At 35.9% G+C, this 13,207-nt stretch overlaps 1 protein-coding gene across 2 annotated transcripts in view; it reads left to right on the forward strand.

Annotated features, from left to right (window-relative positions):
• LOC134804512 (b(0,+)-type amino acid transporter 1-like) overlaps window positions 1–13,207 on the forward strand; it is a 45,963-nt gene that overhangs the window by 12,736 nt on the left and 20,020 nt on the right. The window lies entirely within an intron of this gene.

The following is a 13,207-nucleotide window of genomic DNA, read 5'->3' on the forward strand; positions in this document are numbered from 1 at the left end:
GCTAAAAGATATTTTATAAGGAAATATTTTCATTTTCCTCAATTTATCGTTTCAATAAAGTCACTGCTTGCGTTTTATAAGAAAAATATTTGCATATTTTCAACACGGGTTTACCCGGCGATCTTTACGCAAGGAATTGAAATAAGCTCTATTTTCCTTATAAGTAGTTTTACATTCGTCAGCGTTCAAGACATTTCCTTGTAAATATCTGATATTTTACTGACTTCCTTAAATTTTCTATTTTTAGTCAAATTGGCATTGCTAAACAGACTAAACCTGGACTAAACACGATTAAAAAAGCTTTTTTTTTTACTGGCAGAGGGTTAATCATAATTCGTTTACTGTCTTCTAGAAAGTAACCGAAACTACATACCTAAATTTAAACCAGGCCCCTAAGTCAAAATAATTTTGAGACCCGTAAAGAGTTGGAAATAACATTTTCTTAAATTTAAATAGCACTACAACAACCCGACACGTAATGATTGTATTTATTTTGCTAATATTAATTAGCATATTATTCCGGTTAGTTGAACAACACTACTTAAGATATTTAAAGTGTTTATGCTGGCACTACATAAAGGTACCCTGGGCTTCGACGTAAATATGTAGTGAAGTAGTGAAAATATTGGACTATGAGCCCTACATTAGTCGCATTTTAATTGAAAAAAAAAACTTATCATAATACAGACCTACTGTACCTATACCTACTTGGTGTAGCAAAGCAACCCATTGATGATTCAACGACATAATATACTAGACGGGCCCACAGCTCCGCTCGCGTAAATGAAATAAAGAGTTCGTGTTATGTTTAGTTAAATACCGACATTATTATGTATTCAACCCTGCCATGGTTTAAAACTGTGATAGGGATTTCTTATTTGTAGCCGTTATTTGGATAACTCAATTCGCAAATTTGTCAAAAAATGATGTGATTTGATAAAAGGCAAGATTGTATTTTTTCATCTACACGTATTTATTTAAAAATTGTTTCAAGAATTATTATGTGTTCTTATAAGCCTAGTTGCAAAAACGTTCATTAGATTAATTTTCGCCTTAAGACGAATATGGACGACCACCGCCCTTAAATCGCCTTTTCATACAAACATAGGTAGTCTAGTCCTCTCGGTCTTGCGATAGCTCTCGCCAGTCGCCATGGCCGAGGTTGAGCAGGTCTTGAGCAACTACGTCGTTTCAGCGGTACCTAGGACGTCCACTCGGGCGTCTCCCATTTTGTTGTCCCAAGTACCTGCGCTCTCTTCACGGCACCATCCTCTCCCATTCTCTCTAAGTGTCCGAGCCACCACTGAATTTAGCCGCTTTTGTCTCTCAATATTTCGCCACTATATCGGACCACATCCTTATTTCTATGGCAACAAAATTATATTACGATATTTGGCTGACTGCTGACTGTACATTTGCTTATTTTTATCAGGTCGCTCAATAATATCTGAACATGCACTTTAATCTACCTACATAACTTACTATCAACTTTGTATTTTTGGCCCATCTCAGCATTCTTAGCCCGTTCCCAGGACGAATGGCAATGTTTGCCGAAGCCGTGAAAGTCAATCTGAATAATATAACTCAAAAATAAATTTAAAACAACAAAATACAAATTGATAATAATAATATAGTAATTACTTTGATTAATAAGAATGATAAGTCATATATGACATAAATCACTCGTATGGGCTCTATAGACTAAGGTTGAGGTTGACAGCACTTTTTATTTTACTTCGTGTAAAAAAGCTCAGAAATACCTGTATACCAACATGACAAACATAATTTAGTTTACTTTAACTTACGGATTATTTGGTCTAATCTGTAGCACCGCCAAACGAAAGCAACCGAGAGTTGCCGAGAAATGGCCGATGTCGTAAAATGAAGATTGTTATGAAAATTTATTTTCCTTATTGTAAATTAAATACGCATCGGAAGCGATAGTTTTTATGCTCTAGTTCTATTCCCATATGTAGATAATTGATTTGAACAGGTTTTTCTTATCATACGTGTGTCGTATTCGAGAAAGGTGTCAAAAACCTTTTTAGAAATTTGTAAGGCGCCATCTCGCTTCTTCTCTCGTTTTTTATCCCGTTCTGGTTTTTCAATTTTATATATATGATGATGATTGCTTGTACTTTAACATATATCGCAGTTTATCACTTTAAATGGTCAAATGCCATTGGTGGTTGCTAACTAATTGAAAGAAAATTGAGAGATCGCGTTCTTCAATCAATTAAAAAAATGTCATTGTGATGAATATTTGATGATGATGATAGGGTCTTAATAATTATTCTCCTTTTCCAGTAAGAGTTTATACATTCTTACTTTTTCTAATACAAAATTTGTATTACATATTTAAGTCTGTTAGCATAACATATTTATAAATACTAAGGCCCACTTGCACCATCCCACTAACCCGGGGTTAAGCGGTGAAACCGTTAACCTAGTGTCAAATTGTACTAGTAAACATGGCAACTCCAGGTTTAACCAGTTAACCCCGGGTTAGTGGAATGGTGCAAGTGGGCCTTACTCGTATATGTACTTACTCGTACTCTGCATAAAACCTCACTTATGTAAGTGTGAAGTACGTCGTTTTATTACATCTATTATCGTTATATTTATGACTGTAACTTTTTTACTTAGGCATTTTAACTGTCAATCAGCGACTTACTATGTTTCCGACAAACATACTCGTACCAAGTAGACGATCAAACCAAGGAGGAAACTAGGGGGTATAATTTAAATTTTAATTGATGAAACCCCATTGTGGAGTTATTTAAAACAGCACCAACAGAATAACGTTTAATATTGAAAAAGCATTTCTGTTTTCATTGCATTGTTTCAGGGGTTTAAAGTAAGTTCATTCATATAAATAAGATGCTTAAATTTATTAGAAACTAGTTCACACAGCTATCGATGATAAAATAAATCCACCGTGGCCAAAAAATAAGTGCATTTCCGTTGCCAGGGAGGTTTTGGGATTATACTGAGCAACTTTTATTATGAGACCAACCCCAAAATTGCGAAAAAAAACAGCCAAAATGTATGAAACAGCCAACTTTTTTTTCGCGATTTCGTGGTTGGTCCCATAGTAAAAGCTGCTCAGTATAATCGCAAAACCGCCCTGGCAACGGGAATGCACTTATTATTTGGCCACCCTGTATATAATATCTCTTACAATATGTAGCTAGAGGTATTTCAAATAAACATACCTTACTCGGGGCCTTGCCAAGATGACGATCCTTTGCAGAAAACGAAACTCTAGCTAGATATAGGTACGTTTTCTACAAACAATTGACACCCTTTGCAAGGCCCCCTGTAATTGCTATAAAATATACATAAGTAAGCTAAACGAACATTTCGACATCGAAATGATATATATGTCGTAGGCCGATCGTACGTTCAGGCAGATCGTAATGTTCCTGTGTAATGTTTTGACGATAGTCACATCAAACCAATATATAGGTAGGATAGGTTCGTTAGGTTGCTTCAGATGACGAACTCAGGGAACGAATCAAAGATTTTCACGTTTCACGATATGCCTAGGAATTTCACGATATGCCTGATCTTACGATCGGCCGCCGACATATACATTATGTCATTTAAGTAGTTATCATTCGTGCGTGCATTTCGTTTGTACTGTCCGTACATGTATTAACGCTAGCGAGAAGCACGAGTGAAAGAGAACAAAATGACATAATTTAGATGTCATTTTAATGTCGAAATGTAAGTTTGAATTCACCTCCTAATCAATGAAAAGATATTTACATAAAAACGATTCGTTTAAATTGCTTTCAAGTTTAGGTGTAGGTAGTTAAGGATGACTCACGCTAGACCGGGCCAGGCCCCCAGGCCGGGCCGGAGCTTCCGGCGTTTCGTTTTCTATGGAAAGCATCACGTGATCACCGATCACCGACATGTCGGACGCCTGGGCTCGGGCACGGCCCGGTCTAGCGTGAGTCATCCTTTACCCAGGTATTTGTTGGACCTACATAATGATATTGACTGTATACCTATCTACTTGTGATGATTTAAAATTTTAAATGAATGCGTAAAATCCTAATTGATACAGTGGCAGTAAATAAATGGCTATTATATGTTTTTTTAAATATGTTTCAAGAAACAATTCACGCAATGATGCCGTTGTACTGCGTCACCAAGTATAAAAATAATGTAAGTCCTATTTCTGAAAATATTTCTTTAACATTGAATTTGCTGTGTGTGCAGTTGTGTACCTATATTACCCACCCAGTCGAGCGCTGACGCTGGCCGGCCGTCGTAATGCAAGTGCAGTGCATTGTTATTGTGCAATGCGTGGCATAGCATTATACCAACCTGACGTGAAGTTGTAGAGTCTGTGTCGACTCTGGTAAACATAACAGGCGCACGGAATCTTACCATTTGTCAACATTAAAATAGAACAAATATTGTAAAGTTGTCTGGGATTTTTTAATAACTATAAGTACAAACATTGGAAAACCAATTGGAATGTACGTTCCACGCGGTTTCCTGTAATGCTAGACGAAAAAGACGTAAACCTACAGGTTATTTCATATATGTAGGTACTAACATTAGGATATTGACCAAAAATATACCAGCGCATTTGACTTCGGCACTTCGGCAGGATACTACTGTCTGGCTCGCACAACGTCGACGCCGTGGCGCTCGGCGGCAGTGTGATAACCGCCTAATTACTTTTTGCCAATCCGAGCTTAGGGTAGTTACTTACGTCTATTCGCTTACCCGCTTCATCTGAAAGGTGACGATCAAGATTAGAAAATTCGGTCCGTATCTGAACCATTCCAAAGTAGGTGTGTCGAATAAAATTAATTAAGTAGTTTGACCAAGGTTAAAAGCTCCTAAATTCCTGGCAACAGTGTCGTGCGCGTGGAAACAATAAATTTCCCGAGCGATGTTCCTAATAAATGGTGTGTACGTGATGTTGTACACATAGGTGTCTATGCTTGGACTGCGTATGTCCGAGTCAATAGACATGCGTCATTGTTTGAGAGGAGCTGATGCAGTGCTGAAGTACGAGCATCAACAAGGAACGACACAGTCAGTTTATATTAATGCGCACTCAACCAATTAAATTAGCTTGTTAAATGATCACCCGACCTTCCTGTACACGTATAATGATTAACTAGTACTCTCGTATTATATTCGCTAGTTTTAATCAATAGGTAGACACCCGGCAGAACCCTGTGGCAACAACCTAGAAACAGGATGTAAGTAAAATTCAACATAATACATATATACCTACAAGCATTATGGCAGCTACCGGCAGACAAATGTTTGTAATTAATGTACCTACTTATTGGCACTCCGACACCTTACGTTGTTCGTTAGCGCCGAAATTCAAACATATCTTTGTATGTATATGTCGCAGTCGGATCGTATAATCCGCCGTATTACATTACGGCTAGCCGTTTTCAAAAACAGGGGCGTTTTGAAATGCGGCGGTTTAACGATTAGCCGGATTGAATGCGGCTGAATGAGAATCCGCCGGAATGTATTCGGCGCCATACGTTCTTCAATACGGCTAGCCGTAATGTAATACAGCGAGTCATTAGCCGCCGCTTTGACAGTTTTTAGTTCCCATTTTTAACACCCGTGGCGCTGCCTGACAAACGCTGGGGTGTCCATCAAATCTGGAGTTCGTCGGACTGTTTCTTTTCAAAAAACATTTCTTTCGCAACTTAACTAGACGGAGCCCCGCTTCGCGGGGCTCCTATTTCTGAGCGGTTTGCCCTTCGGGCATCTGAAGCTACCTAACGGACCTAACCTACCTACCTATTGATTTAGTGAGACGTCCGTGAAAACATTACACTTTGGGGAAAAAAGCGTAGGTAGGTAAGTAGGTTAGGTTCGTTAGGTAGCTTCAGATGCCCGAAGGGCAAACCGCCCAGAAATAGGAGCCCCGCTTGCGGGGCTCCGTCTATTTAAGTTGTGAAGGAAATGTTTTGGAAAAGAAACACATGTAGTGCGGTGGGACCATGGTAAAAATAAATTAAATTGCAAACATTGTCAAACTCCGGTTACGTAGGCGACCGAAAGAACTGGTCACTCTACAATCTAAAATAGTAGTACGATGCGGCTAAACGTTGGCCGCCTTATTGAAGAACGTATCGCAATGACAATCCGGCTAATCGTCGAACCGCCGCATTTCAAAACGCCCCTGTTTTTGATAACGGCTAGCCGTAATGTAATACGGCGGATTATACGATCTGACTACGACATATACATTACCATGTTGAATGAAATAGCTAATTTACCGCAAATCAACAAAGTTTTGTTAGCGGTGAACTAATTTTTGACAATGTTTTGTGTTATTGCTTCGGAGAAGAGATAATCGCATCGGCTTGATATGAAGGTGACAAGGTAGAAGTGATCGTATTCTGTAGAATATGAGAGTCCAGTTTTGGTCTTTATCAAAATTATTGGCATTAGTGGAAAGATAACAGATAACACAAATTAAATTTTATACCTATTTAAGTTTTAAGTGAGTAGGTAAGTAAATAGGTAAAACTTTATTTAATATACGGTAAATCTGTATTAAATTCTTAAGTCCATTTCATCATGTTTGTTAACTTTTGAGCAAGTGCCTTAAAGTCCATTGCCACCCTTGCAAACCAGAAATTATATATTTTATATAAAATATCATATCAAAACAACATCGCCCAGTTATTTACAACGCTTAAGCGAAAGTCAGTGCAAACTTTTATTCTTGTTTAATGGTGTAATTTGGCAACAATCTGTTACCTAAATATCAGGATGAGGGTGCATTTACAGCACCCGTGACGTTTGCACTGTGCTGCTGTTTTAACTAGGAACTAATAAACATAATAAGGTAAACTACCCAATGAAATACTGTCATTAGCCGTATTTTTAGGGCTACCTCAAAAGGAAAAAACGGAACCCTTATAGGATCACTCGTGCGTCTGGCTGTCCGTCTGTCACAGCCTATTTTCTCCGAAACTACTGAACCAATTAAGTTGAAATTTTGTACACATATGTAAGTCTATGACTAACTGTGACCCAAAAGACGGATGTGTAATGTAAATAAATAAAGTTTAAACATAGGGGGCACTTTTGGGAGGTAAATGAGACAATTAAAAAACAAAGTTTTTTGAAATATATCGTGTTATATATCAAATGAAAGAGCTCATTGTGAGAATCGCAACTATATATTTTTTATAATTTTAAGATAGATAGTTTAAAAGTAATTAAAAAAATATTCCCCTTTAAGGTAAAGGGCCCCTGTTTCGGCAGGTTAAGGCTCTTGAGAGTTTGTATATTTTTTTTAAATATTACTAAGCATATCAATACCTTGAAAGCTTTTGAGTAAGTTATATTAGTTCTTTGTTAATGATTTAATGTATAAACTATAGGGTTTTAGTTGAAACTTTTTTTTATATGAATTTTTTCGTGAACCTCTTATTTGGCTCCCATTTCGTGATACAAATTTAGCTCAGCTCCTAAGTTCGTGAATTCGTGTCCCCTGTTTCGGAATAAATTTTCTTAGAGTAATTGGTGATAATTTGCTGATAATCATTTTAAATATTTAACGGTCTTACCTACTTACGAGTAATTGTAAGGTCAAATTAAAAATAATATTTAAAAAAAATGTTAAATTGAGAGCTAGCTTAAAGTTTTTTGTATTCGTCGACTTTAATGGGTGAATTAAGACTTTGTAAACCATATGGGTACCGTAATACTTGATTAAAAGTAAAACTATATAAATAAATAAAAAATTAAAAAAAATTAAAAGAAATATTTACAAAAATAAAATTAACTATCTTATTACGTTAAATATAAACATACACAAAAATAAATCAAATCAATTGAATTATAAATAAAATTGTGCTAGTAGTTAATATGAGAATATACGTGGAATATACTTACCTTAAAAATTTTAACTCGGGTCACATTCAAACTCGTTTTATGAGAATTCTAGTGAAAAAAACATATACCGAATTTCGCTCATACGAAACTTCATGAAATACATTAATTGTTTTCTAATTTATTTTTTTAATTATCTTCGTTGTTATATTTAAAAACAAGCACTCAAAATATATCTAGAAAATCCTTGATTCGTTAGTGGCACGAAATAGGAGACACACGTAAAATAAAATGACCGCTATTTCGTGAGTCGATTTATTGCAGTTTTAAGGTATTTCTATGCATATATTCAATCTTTTTTCTTATCAAATCAATTACTAAGGTACCCACAGAAACACTCCCAAACACTTTTATTCGAATGGGTTTAGCTTTTCCTTCCTATAAGCTTAACAAGTAAAAAAAGTGCACGCATACAACAGAGCTGTTCCCGGCCGTCTGACAGTTTCGACCGTCGTGTTACTCTCAGTTTAATCACTAAAATATTGGTTATTATTTTATTGAAGAGATTAAATAATACAGATTATTTTCATATGTATAATTTGAATAAAAAATATTTGAATTCCTTATTATTTGCGCCAGAAACAAAACTAACGAAATAACGTACTAACACGAACTTGGGGCCCGTTACCTTATCTCCGAAACTACTGGATATAAAATTTTGAAAATAATATACACACCTATAAATCACAGGAAAACCTACTAGAAATGTGCAGTCAAGCGTGAGTCGCACTTAATTACTTAGTTTTTGATCCGACCCGGTGCAGTGAGTTCAGAAAACGGAGTTTTTTAAAAGCCGTAGCTCTTTTTGGATTACAATACGGCTGCCATACATTCAATAAGAAATCTTGAGGGCTTTTTCTAGGGACTTCCGCGATTCGAATCCTAAGTTTTTGACTTTTGCTCGATAGAAAACAATCACGAACATAGGTCTAAAACGGACTTTAAAGATTCGTAACAATTTGTGCACAAAAGATGAAAATATGAAAACTGCTTCTAACAACGCGCAATTTTATGCTTGAGGGAATTCCACGAATATGTACTTTTTTTTTAAATTTAACATTAAATAAATAAGTTCAAAAACATGATATCAGAGGTCCCGTGCACGCAACTTCTTTCATTAGATGCCCGCTGGGCTTGACCGAAGGCGGTCGTATCGCTGGACGCAGTAAAGTGACACTTGGGTTTTGCAATTATTTTGACATTAAATCATATACGTATACAAAAAGTATACCAGTAGACAAATTGTATTTAAAAAAACAGGGTAAATAAATTATCATCACATGGAGCTCGAGTCTCATCTTAGTCATCTTAAATTTGATTCGTTGTTGTTTACGGGGCATAATGGTTGAAAAACGCAGTAAACTATCTTAAAACAATACGATTCCTATATCATTTAAGTAATTTGCTTCTTGAAACCCCGCTTAAAATGAAAAAAGTTTGAAAACTCATACTTACTGATTGGAATAAATTTTCATTATGCTGGTATTAATATTGCGTGATTTTAAAAACGTACCCATGTGACTTCCGTACGTCAACGTCAATGAACTGTGATGACAATTTTGTGATCTTGTCTTTATGTTAGAGAACTTTTGATCTTCAAATATTACCTATTAATACGGAACGTTATGTAAATATTTCGTGTACTACTTGAAAATCTTGTAGTAGTACACCTATTTTGTTGCTGTGAGGTACGCCTAGATGTATAAATGCGGTTACGTGCTGTTCTGCAAACCTTCATGGAATCAAGAATCATAAATAAACGGCTATGATCTAGCCTCAGTCCTAGCGAGTTTTTACGGCTTTTGAGACCGAGATATACTTACCTACGACGCTTGCTGGTCAATACCGCTGCGGCCTGGTTTGTGTTTGTCTGTATGTATCGAGTGTTATACAAATTTACTATCAAATATAACATAGTTTATACTTTAATGATATTTTGTGCATTTTTAATTATTTTTTTATACCACGTCGACGACAAACTAGCATACGGCCCGTCTGATGGTAAGCAGTCTCCGTAGCCTATGGACGCTTGCAACCCCAGGGGTGTTACATGCGCGTTGCCGAGCCTAACACTCCGCAGCCTCGTTGATAACTGGCAACCTTACTCATCGGCAGGAACACAACACTATGAGTTATTATGGCTGCGGTTTTCTGTAAGGTTGATGAGCTCTGCTCTAGATCTGGAGTGACATCCGCTATGTTGTGCCCTACCACAGTATAAAATAAGAATAATAATAGTATTTATTTGAAAGAAAAAACCTTGTTAACAAATATCAGTATCCTGTTAACAAATATCAGTGTTTAAAATTTAAATTTGATAATAGCATTTTAAATCATGCACAGGTGTTTTACACATTGGCATATAGAAAATTTGGCGTAGCTGTACAGTCAGATGCAGAGAAAATCAATCCACCAAGATGAAATTTTTCACCCTGCCAGGCCCCAATTTCACATCGGTGACAGGTGCGACGATTGTAAAAATCACTCTTGCTGACGTCACAGACATCCATGGGCTACGATTACCACTTACCATCGGGCGGGCCGTATTCCTGTTTGCCACTATCATTGTATTATTTAAAAAATCTTTATTATATCGAAAAAAACAGATATTTCTCTTGCGAAGTTTCTGACAATTGTCAAAGATTTAGAAGAATTGTAGGTAATTCTTGACAGGTAATGAGTTATATGTCGGAATTTCGTGACAATTGTAGTGTTTCTTGTGACAATTGTCATAAACTTAGCGAGAGAAATATCTGTTTTTTTCCGATATAATAAAGATTTTTTAAATAATACAATGATGGTAGCAAACAGGAATACGGCCCGCCCGATGGTAAGTGGTAATCGTAGCCCATGGGTGCCTGTGAGGTCAGCAACAGTGATGTTTTACAATTGTCGCAACTACAATATAGTATGAGATCCGGTATATATGGTCGACCTTCACCGATACGTCTGATGGATGAAACTTATATTTTATGAAAGAAAATATGTTACAGAACATAAATAAATAGGGTTGCCTAAAGAAATATGGTCAAGGCTATTTTTAATAAATTAAAAAAAAAAACATTTTCTTCTAATTTCACCGATTTGTCTGACGAACGAAATAAGTTCCAATGGAAAGTATACATCTTCTACAACATGAATCAACTAGGTTGCTTATCTTTTTCCGGTCACTATTATTTATGTGGTTGCCGTGTTTAAACAGGTGAGTTTATATCGATAATTGCACTCATCTGTCTAACGCTGTATATATCAAAATGATGGTAATTTTATTGCGAATACAGTAGTATAAGGTTGCTTGTGAAAATCTGGTCACAAATAAGGGTTGCCAGGATTTTAAATAAAAGAGGGGAAGATTTGTAGCGATACCGTAAAACGGGGTGAAAAGACACGATTTTCAACTTCAAGGACGATTTTCGCCAATAATCAAATTGATAAAAGAAAAAAAGGCATACCTCGCCTCAAAGACATTTCCCTCACGTTTCACATAAAAAAATACATTGTTAAAAATTGTGTAATGTACGGAACCCTTGACACGCGAGTCTGACTCGCACTTGGTCAGTTTTTTTTTTTGCGCGGTGCAAAGAATTAGACTACATATGTATTTATATATGTATATAATAGTATGTATTAGATTTATGTACCTATACATATATGGCATTTATATGTATATGTATCTAAGCAAAGAGTAAAGTAAGTATAATTAATTAATTATGTATGTATGCGATTATTACTTACGTTAATCAATTTCTCGTAATTGTCTGAATGTCATCACATGACAGTAATCAAAACTCAATATGGCGACAATGAGACGGCATCGCGAACAAGGAAAAAATAAAAATGTCCAGAATTTCATTAGGGTTCCGTAGTAAGTCCGTCTGTCTGTTTTTCTGCCTGTCTGTCCGTCTGCGGCTTAGCTCAGCTCAGTGCTTATTAGTACAAGAGAACTGAAATTTGACATAGGTATGATATAGTTAAAATTGGTAAATAAAAAGTAGGAAATAAAAATTGGCGCAGTTACCTCCCGTACGCAAAGTGGGGGTGTTTTTTATCTTCAACCCTTTTTGGGAAATAATAGCTCTAAAAGGAAAAAAAAAGTTTTAATTTACAGGTTGGCCCAAAAACACGTAGACAAAAAAAATACGTTTAAAAATATTTTCCATTGGATTGTTTTAACAAACGCAAACCTTTGTTAAAACAATCAACGATAAATATGCACTTATAAAAGGGTCAAATAGAAAACTGTGTTCGCGTCTTTCCTGTAGACATACACAAAAGTTAAGGGCTATAAAGGTTAATTTTCTTATTTAACCCTTATCCACGTGAAAAGGTACTCCTTTTATTTAGAGAACTATGATAAAATCATTACCTACATGTCCACAAGCTGTTAACTATTGCCCACAGGAGAGAAAACTAGTGTGTTCGCGCGAACTGTACATTTTTATCTCCTGTGGGCAATAGTTAACAGCTTGTGGGCATGTAGGTAATGATTTTATCATAGTTCTCTAAATAAAAGGAGTACCTTTTCACGTGGATAAAGGTTAAATAAGAAAATTAACCTTTATAGCGCTTAACTTTTGTGTATGTCTACAGGAAAGACGCGAACACAGATTTGTGTTTGACCCAAAAATGTACTCACCGTATTTTTGGGCTAACCTGTAACTTTTTAAATTAAGTATAACGATTTAATGTTGGCTAGGTTCTCAATAAAATAAAAAATTTATTCGAATTGTAATAAATCTGTCATTGTTATAATATACAAAATCGTTGTCCTATTTGTCATTTTGCCCCAGGAAAGTGACCATTGTTTCCTCTAATAAATTTCAATTGGCCAATAAATGGAGTCCCAAATTAGTTTAGTTTATTTAAAATATCAACAAAATTATCGTCTTAAATTAAATCAATTTTCCTTTTATATGTCTACCGTTAAAACTATGCCGTAACAAGGCGGGGGCCTACAGAGCGATTAACCCAAGTGGGCACTACCTACACTGATACCTTATCAAATAACGTGTATAGGTAATTAGTGTAATTACTAAATACTGTAGAGCTTGTGTGTTGCTATATGTGCGCAGATGCTATTGCTATATGTTTGTTGTTATACACGGTGGCTAAAAAATACCTGCATTCCCATTGCCAGGAAGGTTTTTGAATTATACTTGGATTTATATCCCGAAAAAAAAAGGTACCCCCTCCCATAGAAAATGGACCAGCGAAAATGTATGAAACAGCCAAATCTTGTTTTCGCGAGATCGGGGTTGGTCCCATAGTAAAAGTTGCTTAGTATAATCCCAAAACCTCCCTG

The sequence above is a fragment of the Cydia splendana genome, chromosome Z (genome assembly GCF_910591565.1).
Source record: "Cydia splendana chromosome Z, ilCydSple1.2, whole genome shotgun sequence".
Lineage (NCBI taxonomy): Eukaryota > Metazoa > Arthropoda > Insecta > Lepidoptera > Tortricidae > Cydia > Cydia splendana.